The sequence below is a fragment of the Panthera onca genome, chromosome B3 (genome assembly GCF_046562875.1).
Source record: "Panthera onca isolate mPanOnc1 chromosome B3, mPanOnc1 haplotype 2, whole genome shotgun sequence".
NCBI classification, from domain to species: Eukaryota; Metazoa; Chordata; class Mammalia; order Carnivora; family Felidae; genus Panthera; species Panthera onca.
The window spans coordinates 71,556,647-71,567,176 of NC_138344.1; positions in this window are offsets into that span (position 1 = coordinate 71,556,647).

Here is a 10,530-nt window from a genome sequence, read left to right on the forward strand (position 1 = left end):
CTGGTCAAAGACTAATGCCTATCAGATCCATGACCATGACACAGAAACCTTTGTCTCATTTACTCAGAGGAAGAGACCCCTCTCAATTCTTAAATCCTTTCCTTCTCCCTCTGACTGTTTTAAACAAACTGGGGAGATGTATGAAGATGCTAGGGCTAAAGAAAGGAAGTGTGTGTGTGTGTGTGTGTGTTTGTAAGGATAAACAAATCATTTGAGTTACAGCAGATACAGAAAGAAATCACTTTATAAATGGATTTGGTATACATATACATTGTGAAATAATCACTACAATTAGGCTAATTATCAAATCTGTCACCTCACTGTTTTGTGTGTGTGTGGTAAGAGCACTTAGGATTTATCCTGTTAGCAAATTTCAAGTATATAGTACTATTTCGCCACCTGTTAAACAAAAAAATTAACTGAGTAAAATTTTTTAGCTTGTGTGTTTATTTTTAGTAATCTCTACGCCCAACATGGAGCTCAAACCCACAACCCCAAGATCAAGAGTTGTACACTCCTCAGACTGAATCAGCCAGGTGCCCCTTAACGGAGTACATTTTGAAGATCTTATTGGCTTTACTCAATGATTCATGGATCAGGCAGCATCCAGTCTAACAGGTAGAAAGGAGCTCCAAGGAGCTATACAAAATTAAAGACTTTTATAGGCAGGAGGAAGCGGGAACAAGGATGTTATACTAGGCAAAAAAGCAGGTCCTATATTGCAAGGTAACTTTCTTTAAGGGAGTGGTAGGAATCTATTAGGCAGATTATTTAACTAGTGCATCAAACAGTTTCTGGTTTCTGGGAGAGCCAAAACTAGTTTAAGTCTCAATTTGATGATGTGGGGCTTAGCATAAGCAACTCCATTTTGGGCCTGTTATCTTGTTTTAACATATCTACAATCAGTATGCTATACATCAGATCTCCAGAACTTATTTATTCATGATGAACATCTCCCCATTTCCCCTACCCTCCCAAGCCCCTAGTAACCACCACTGTACTCTGCTTCTATGAGTTTGACTATTTTAGATTCCACATATAAGTGAGATCATACAGTATTTGTCTTTCTGTGTCTAGGTTATTTCACTCAATGTAATGTCCACCACGTCCATCCATGTTGTCAAAAATCACAGGATTTCCTTCCTTTTTAAGGCTGAATAACATTCCATTGTATATTAATACCACATTTTCTTTATCACACACTTTCCTTATCCATTCAACATCACTAACCATCAGGGAAGTGCAAATCAAGACTGCATTGACATATCACCTCACACCTGTTATAGGATGGCCATCATAAAAAATAAAAATAATAATAGGTGAGTGAAAAGTGCCAGACAATTAGCTTTTTAAATTGTAACAGAGGTGCCTGACAGTAAGCTTTTGATTGCCAAGGCATCCATTCCAAAGACATCCATCTCAAATAAACATACTGCTAGCTTTACAGCTAAATAAGGAGCTATGCTGTCCCACCCATGAACTTCCCCTTTTAGCCCTGGATGACCTAGAAAACTGACCATTTGTGTGACCCTGCTTTTCCTTTCCCAAGCTTTAATTCCCCCTCTTATATTTTAAATTCACCAATAAAAACTAAACTCTCAAAATCGTAGGCATACCACCCATGACTCCAACAAAGGCAGAGTCTGCACACTCCTTCTCTACACAAGAGCTCACTGTAGGACTTTGAGTGTGCCATGTACCTTCCAGAATATATGATTAATAAGCTTTGTTTTTTCAAAGTTCACAATGGTTGTTGCTGAGATGTATCCTGCCATCATAATAAGAGCCACAAGGGCCAGTCCAGCCACAAGATTGGCTCTGGTTGGGGAAATGTCTGTGGGGGCTCAACACAAATCATGCAGGCAATGTACATGCCTCCAGGGATCCCTAGTTGATGACATCACAATACAAGAGCTGAGTCCAAGACAAAAGAGTGAGGATATACAGAAAAGAGAACCCTGCTAACTACTGGTGGGAATGCAAACTGGTGCAGCCATTATGGAAAAAAGCATGAAGACTCCTCAAAAAATTAAAAATAGAACTATCAAATAGAACTATTTGATCCAGAAATCTCATTTCTGGGTGTTTATACAAAGGAATTGAAATCAAGATCTCAAAGAGATACCCACACCTTTATGTTCATTGCAGCATTGTTCACAGTAGCCAAGACAGGGGAAAAAAAACAAAAGGAACATCAGCAGAAAGAAATCTTAACTGAATTTCCATCATTTGACTAAAGCAGAGCCTCCTGAAAAAATGGCCACCACTAACTTCCCTCCAAAGCAGTCTCCAGACAGGAGGTGTTTCAAAAAAACTGTGTAGAGTTGCCTGGGTGGCTCAGTCAGTCGAGCATCCCACTTTAGCTCAGGTCAAGATCTCACAGTTCTTGAGTTCAAGCCCCACATCAGGCTCTCTGCTGTCAGCATAGAGTCCGCTTCAGATCCTCTGTTCTCCTCTCTCTCTCTGTCCCTTCTCAGCTCGTGCATGGCTCTCTCTCAAAAATAAATAAATAAAATGTCGAAAGAAAGAGAAAGAAAGAAAGAAAGAAAGAAAGAAAGAAAGAAAGAAAGAAAAGGAAAGGAAACTGTGTAAATGAGGTTTATCAGAACCCTTCATTTGTCTTCCCTAAAAGCCCATTTGTTTTTCCCTTGGAAGTCTTTCCCCACTCTCTTTCCCCTAACTAAGTTGGTTTATAAACTTCTATCTCTAGCTGGTCAGTGAACCTCCTCATCACCATGCTCCTGCATGTGTACAATTAAACCTGTTTTCTTTTTTTCCTGTTAATCTACCTATTTTCCTCCCAAAGATGTGTTTGGAAATGTATATTTAGAGTGAGGAGGAAGGATGAGAAAAGAATTCTGTCCTTGGCTCAATCCAAGTAGTCGTGAGAGTCGGTAAGTAAAAGAAACAATCTGAGGTGCCTGGCTGGCTCACTTGGAAGAGCATACAACTTTTGATCTGGGGGTCATGAGCTTGAGACCCATGTTGGGTGTAGAGATTACTTTAAAAAAGGCAACCTTGGGGCGCCTGGGTGGCTCAGTCGGTTAGGCGGCCGACTTCAGCTCAGGTCATGATCTCGCGGTCCGTGAGTTCGAGCCCCGCGTCGGGTTCTGTGCTGACAGCTCAGAGCCTGGAGCCTGTTTCAGATTCTGTGTCTCCCTCTCTCTCTGCCCTTCCCCTGTTCATGCTCTGTCTCTCTCTGTCTCAAAAATAAATAAACGTTAAAAAAAAACAATTAAAAAAAAAAAGGCAACCTTAAAAAATAAATGAATAAAAGAAACAACCCATGCTGGGCACATAACTCACTTGTGGAATTTACCATCGACTCTTGTCTGTATGCCCTCTGCTTATGTTCTACTGACCTTCAATCCTTCAATAATGTATCAGACCCTGTATTACCTACTGTTTTCAAGTGTAGAGGTAGCAAAATTTTCCCTCCTTCGTTTCTAGGTTCTTTGACTGTTGTAACAAATAAACTGGCATAAAGCAAATTAGCAAGAGAAATTATAAGAGAAGTATTAAGTCACAAGTGTATTTCTGCCTGAATGTGTTTTTACTGAGACTTCAGAAATTCATCCAAAGCCTAATAAAAATAATGAATTGTCTTTTTTTTTCTCACATACCATTTCTCTCTGCATAAATAGTTATGGAAGATTTTAATTAGAACATTATGAATAATAAAAGATAACATTTATCACAACTGTCCACACAATCAAGATGGGGTTAATTATGGAAAGGCTAGAACAAAGCATTTTATTTGTCTCCCATTTAAGAATTCCCAGGTAAGTGGTATAAGTCATTTAGGAATCCCATTTCTTCTGTTACATTACTCTGCCATCCCCAAGGGGAGAGGTGTTAAGCTCAATTGTATCATACACCCCTTTGGCATTCTGGTGAAGCCAATGAATAATTGAGAATAACAATAATAATTAAGAACAAGAGAATATTTTTAAATGCACAAAATAAAATACATTGGATTTTAAATGAAATTAAATCAAATATTTAAAGTTTGTGATATAGTAATATATGTGTTTATTAGTGCATTAAGTAATAATATCTAAATGGGGGTCTAATCACTACTGTAGTTTTGAGTATGATCAGTGCAAAATATTTTGAGATATTTGCAATGACTATAAACTGATACCAAAGATTTCCACTGTTTTTAACTCAAAAGTGAATAATTGTTTTTTTTGGTTTTTGTTTTTGTTTTTGTTTTTTAATTTCATTTTTTTACAGTAATCTCTACACCCAACATCAGACTCGAACTCAAACCCCAAGATCAAGGGTCACGTGCTGTATCGACTGAACCAGTCAAGCGCCCCCAAAAGTGAAAGAATTGTTAAATTTCAGTTGCAGGTTAGTGAAAATAAAGATGTTAATTTTCCCCCGTGAAAATAAAAAGGAAACCTGGTTTAGAATGGCGTGGGGAGGCCAGCAGGGGGCGCTCTCATACCCTGCCACTCACGCCAATTACAGATCCTAGGGAAAGACTACTTTGCAAGTCTTAGTACTTGACAATCCCAGCAGGAAGATAGGCTTTCCCTCCCTACTAGGGAACAGCCCAGCCAATTAAGACTGTCACAACCCAGCCAATGAAAAGCCACTACACCTCCAATTCCTAGTTTACGCCAATGGACTGTTTGTTTATAACAGGCTTCCAAACTTCTTCCTTTCCTCTAGAAACAAGTGTTCCTCTCCTTTGTTCAGGGGACTGGCCTATGGTTTTGCTGTAGCTTGCTTGTCCTTGATTATAATTCTCTGCTATTCCTGAATAAGCCCATTTTTGCTGGTAGAATAACTGGTAGTTTTGTTTTTTAAGGTTGACACCCCATGCCAGTTCATGGATCCTATAAATTCCATTCCTGTGGTTCTTGGAAGCCCCTGGATTCCAGGTTAAGACACCCTGAGACATAATGATCATCTGCATGAGAAAATTTATCACTATGTTTTTGGGAAACAGCTGTACCAAAACACTGAAAAACTGAATAATGGTCAACAAAAGGATATATCAAGGAATTAATAGGAAGGAGCTAAAGTCAAGGAAAATGTTTAAAGAAAGAATATAATTAACAAATGGTTTTAAATTTGTATTCAAGGATAATATCTCTTTAGGAACTCAAATCAGAAGCCACAACCCAAGCAGCTTCTATTACAAAAGCTGGTAGAACTCTAGGAAGCAGACCAAATGAACAGCTCTCAGAAACAATGGTTAACTCACTTTCCTGGGCTGCTTTGGTAGTTGATTTCTGCAGATATAAAGGGATATGTTCCTACAGTTCAGTTCAGGTTGTTTCCCAACTGGCTTTATTTCAGAGAAGCCGTAGAATTTATGGCTTAGCCCATAGTTGAATGTGTGGATGTATACTTTGGTTCACAATTTTTCTTCCACATCAAAAGTAGAATATCACACTTACTTCAGAAACACTGGATGAAGTAGTTAAAACTAGAAATGACTGGGCTACAACAACCTGATATTATCAACCAATATTATCAACAACTGATATCAACATAACACTTTATTGTTTAAAAAAAGCTACTTTTGGGGGTGCCTGGGTGGCTCAGTCAGTTAAGCGTCCGACTTCAGCTCAGGTCATGATCTCATGGTTCGTGGGTTTGAGCCCCGCATCGGGCTCTGTGCTGACAGCTCAGAGCCTGGAGCCTGTTTCAGATTCTGTGTCTCCCTCTCTCTCTGCCCCTCCCCCACTTGCACTCTGTCTCTCTCTGTCTCAAAAATAAATAAACATTAAAAAAATTTTTTTTAAAAAGCTACTTTTGGGGTGCCTGGGTTGCTCAGTCGGTTAGGCGTCCGGCTTCGGCTCAGGTCATGATCTTGTGGTCGTGAGTTCGAGCCCCACGTCAGGCTCTGTGCTGACTGCTCAGAGCCTGGAGCCTGTTTCAGATTCTCTGTCTCCCTCTCTCTGACCCTCCCCCCGTTCATGCTCTGTTTCTCTCTGTCTGAAAAATAAATAAACATTTAAAAAAAACTTTTAAAAAAATTTAAAAAAGCTACTTTTCCATGCATTGCTTCCTGTAATTCTCAGAATTACTCACTCATGTCCTAGAATGTACTGTAAAATATACGGTATTGGAAACCCATGGATCTCTTTGTGAGCTTGCATCTTCACACAATAGTCCTCATAGTTTCTCCCCACTGCCTCTCTCTGTGTTCATTGAGTCACTACCTGATTCAGCAGATCACAGGAACTTGTTAGAAAGGGCTGTTGATATGCGGCCACATGATGGCCACCTTAATTCTTCTCAGAGTCATCTTTCAAATCCTCCAAACCCAGGTGCCCCAAATTCCTGCCTTTTTACTCTCCCTCTTCACCCAAAAATACTAGAGAGTAATTGGATTTGCAGTACGCCCTGAGACAACTCCCATTCAGTCTCTCAGCACACGATTACCAATTATTCAAGGAAAACTTGACATGACCTGGGCTTTGAGGTGCACCAGAGTTTCTGTAAATCCAAACGTGTTTCTATAAGTGCCAATACTTCTCTACCTAATCCTAATGACATAGCTTCCATTCAAAGAGAAGATCAGGACACTATATACCAGGATGGCATTGCTACTAATATGCTTTGAAGATAAGCTTTGGGTATGAACTGAAAGTGATGACTATAAAACAAGAACAACAAAAAATTTCCCTTTACTCTCTGTGAACAGTGAAATAAAATAAAGTCACTTATGGGGTGACTAGCTGGCTCAGTTGGTGCATATTGTGACTCTTGATGTTAGGGTCATGAGTTTGAGCCTCATATTGGGGGTAGAGTTTACTTGAAAACAAAAATAAATAGTCACTTAGGTCAAGGGGGTGGGTAAAATGGAGCAGGGAGACCATTAAGGAGGTGGCCTTTATGTATGTCCTCATCGGTGGAGTCATGAACTTTTGAACTGGGTCAACTCATAAATACTCTAAAGACTCTGCAGAACACCTGCAACTTGCTACAGTATCAATTGGACATTTGCATAGTGATAGCTTTAGCAACCAATTATGTTTAGCCAATATTAGTTTTCTGTCAACAACACCAATCAAAATTCTTTGTAAACAATGTATAACAGCATTCCCCTTTTGTCTCTAAAATCCCTGACTTTTGCTCTCTTGTGGGACACTATTTGGGTTGTGTGATCAGAGCACCCCAAATTACAATTCTGGATCTCAAATAAATGCTTTTGCTTAATCATTGCCTCCTTACAATTTTTGGTTGACACCGTCTAGGTTCTTTTATTACCTCTGTAATAAAAACAGATTAACAAAAGAAAAACATACAGAAATTCAACAACATGTGTATCTCTTGTATATATTGTGGATAGTCAGAAAAACTGAGTAAAACTTCCCAAAATGACTCAAGCCACCACCTTAAATACCATCTTCAGCTAAAGACAAAAGAAATGGGTGCTGGGTGGCTCAGTCGGTTAAGCAGTTAAGCGTCTGACTTCAGCTCAGGTCATGATCTTGCAGTCTGTGAGTTTGAGCCCTGTGTCGGGCTCTGTACTGACAGCTCAGAGACTGCTTTGGATTCTGTGTCTCCCTCTCTTTCTGCACCTCTAGTGCTCTTTCTCTCTCTCTCTGTCTTTCAAAATGAATAAATGTTAAAAAAAAAAAAAAAAAAAAAAAGGACAAAAGAAAGATATTGCGGTGGGAGTGGGGAGGCCAGTTAAGGGAGGTTATGAGGAAAAGCACAGCAAAGTTAAGGTTTGTCGTGTATATTTAAGTCTGTGCCTTCTCCATTGGTAAGAGTTTCTTGTGATTTAGAGTCAGCCTTCTCTTCCTGGTACTAAGAGTGAGGTACTCTCACAAATGGAGATTTCCTAAATGTCCCTTACAAAAGGGTAACTTCCACTCCTGGGTTTCAGAGCTTCTCCTGGGCTTGTGGCTTCTTAAAAATAACCAGCTTAAATAATCTTTATGCCAAAGAGGTATAATTTGGAGTGGCATGCTTTGCTACCCTTCATGACAATTTGATGATAAAGTGGCCCAGTGAGACACTCAACCAAGGTGGCTTAGCTGGGAGTAGCCCTCAAAGAAATGCATTGATAGGGATGCCTGGGTGGTTCAGTCGGTTAAGCATCCAACTTTGGCTCAGGTCATGATCTCATGGTTTGCAAGTTTGAGACCCATGTCAGGCTCTGTGCTGACAGCTCAGAGCCTGGAGCCTGCTTTGGATTCCGTGTCTCCTTCTCTCTCTGCCTCTCCCCCGCTCGTGTTCTCTCTCTCTCTCTCTCTCTCTCTCTCTCTCTCTCCCTCTCTCAAAAATAAATAAACATTAAAAAAGGTTAAAAAAATTCATTAATGGAAAGCACATTCAAGGATCTCACTTTATCCATAAATTGCACCTTGGACTACATACCCTCTTTATCTCTCAATGAAGATTCCACAGTTCACAACTCCAGAGGTGTTTTGTTTTGTTTTTCACTGATGTTCCCATAGACCATAGCCTAGTCATCCAGGGAATTTTCCCCAGAGGTTTTTTGGGATGTGAATTTAGGAGATAAATCTCTGATTGTCTCCTGATAACTCCAGACAACCCCTCTTCAGTATTACCTCTCCCCAGAGCCTTGCCATTCCTTTGTGCCCTCAAGTGAGTCTTTGATGTTGGACACCTTTGCTCCAGGCTATTCTCAGAGTGAACCCAAGTGTTCTAGATAAGAAGGTACAGGAACAGGTTCACTTAGTAAGTCTGTTCCCTCTCTCCCCACCCCCACTATTAATCAGTGGAGTGCTGTACCTCTCACTGCTATTCCTCTCTTCACTGCCACAGACTTCTTGGCTCTCTGCTCTTCAGATCCACATACTGATTTCCACCACCAGTGACACGTGAGTGTTGGATCTGAACAGGGTGAGTTAGATTTAGGGTTGGTACTGAGGATGCTTGAGGGGAAAGGCCCAGGAACACTGGAAGGGGCCTGACTGAACTTCTAGACGGTAGAGTTAAGATTGGAAAGTGATCCAGTTTGTAAGAAGCAAAGACCTGAATTCAACTCAGGAGTAATCCCTCTGATACAGTCTGTCCTGTCAACCCCTCCAATCTTTCCAAGCATAATATTTTGAAGCAACTTGAATCCTGATCTTTTATCCTGGTTAGGACCTTTGGCCAGGTATAGGGTGCCAGAAATGAGCAAGTGCCTATTCTGTCTTCTATGCTCGATGTAGCACTTTACACAATAGGGGAGGAAAAAAATTTCCTTCCATCCTTCAAGATACTTCCAACTGGTTTAAGAATTAAAATGAAATAAGATTTAGCAGGAGGGAAAAACACCAAAGTTTTATTATGTGCACATGGAGGCCCAGTAATGAAATGGAGACCCCAAGTAATTGACTGAGGCAGGCAGCTTTTATACATTTTAAATAGTGAGACAATACATTTGTGAGGAATTGACAGGAGAGAGAAAACAAATGTTTGGGAGTTCCAATTAGTAAGGAATTCTAAGCAGAATCTGGGCTGAAATAGTAGATTAGTAAAAAGGAATAAAGTTTGTTTATTCAGCTTACTTGGCTTTAAAATTCCAATCTCTGGTGGGGTGCCTGGCTGGCTCAGTTAGTGGAGCATGCAACTCTTGATCTCAGGGTTAAAAGTTCGAGTCCCACATTGGGCATAGAACCTACTTTAAAAATAATTTTAAGCAAGTAAAATCTCTATCTTTGGTGATAAGAATATCTTTTTATTTCTTAGTATAAGGAGGGTACCTTTCATATGAGATTCATTTTCTGCTTTTAGGGGGACAGAGGAGGGTCTGAGTGTCCTTGTACTGGCTGTTTTCCAAGTAGCTTCAATTCAAAACAATCAATATACTATTGTGACACCTTTTAGGGTGGCCTACCCTGCGTTCCTACAAAATTCTCAGAAGGGCTCTCACATGCATATCTTGTTAGAGTCCCTCACAAGTCTGTGAGGCAGCTATTATTAGGCAGATTTGAGGACACAAGTGCTCAGAGAGTTGAGAATCAGGTTAGAGATTCCATAGGGCCAGTTCCACTCCCCATGGTAAATGAGGACAGAGAGCTGGTTTAAAGGGGAAACTTTTTCACACACCTCTATGCCCTAATTTTGACCAGGGTAGCTCCTGTGAGGGTAGTTTCAATCTTGGTACAGGATTGATTAAAATGATATTTCAGAACTGGAGCTCCTATATGATGGCATTCTTAACAATAGATCAAGATTGTTTATAACTATGATAACTAGGTAAACAGCCTCTGAGAAGGTATGTGGGTAGTCAGAAGTGATAACAGGCTTTGGGGAAGTGTTATAAGGAAAGCAGGATTAGATAAACACCATCTTGCAGAATCAGTGTAACTGTAGCCTGGGGTCTGAGGGAACCAAAGCCTTCTTGCTTGGAAAATATCACCCAAGTCTTCACTCATCTTCTGCATTCCCTTAAAAGGTGGCAATCCTTTCCACTTCAAGCCATACAGCTTAAAATACCATTTTTTTTTTCAGACTCACGCTCTTCTGAGAACTGATCTGCACCGTTAAGACAGAATTAGCTGGAGGGTGATTGGTTGGAGTGGAAGAGAGGGCAGACAGGAG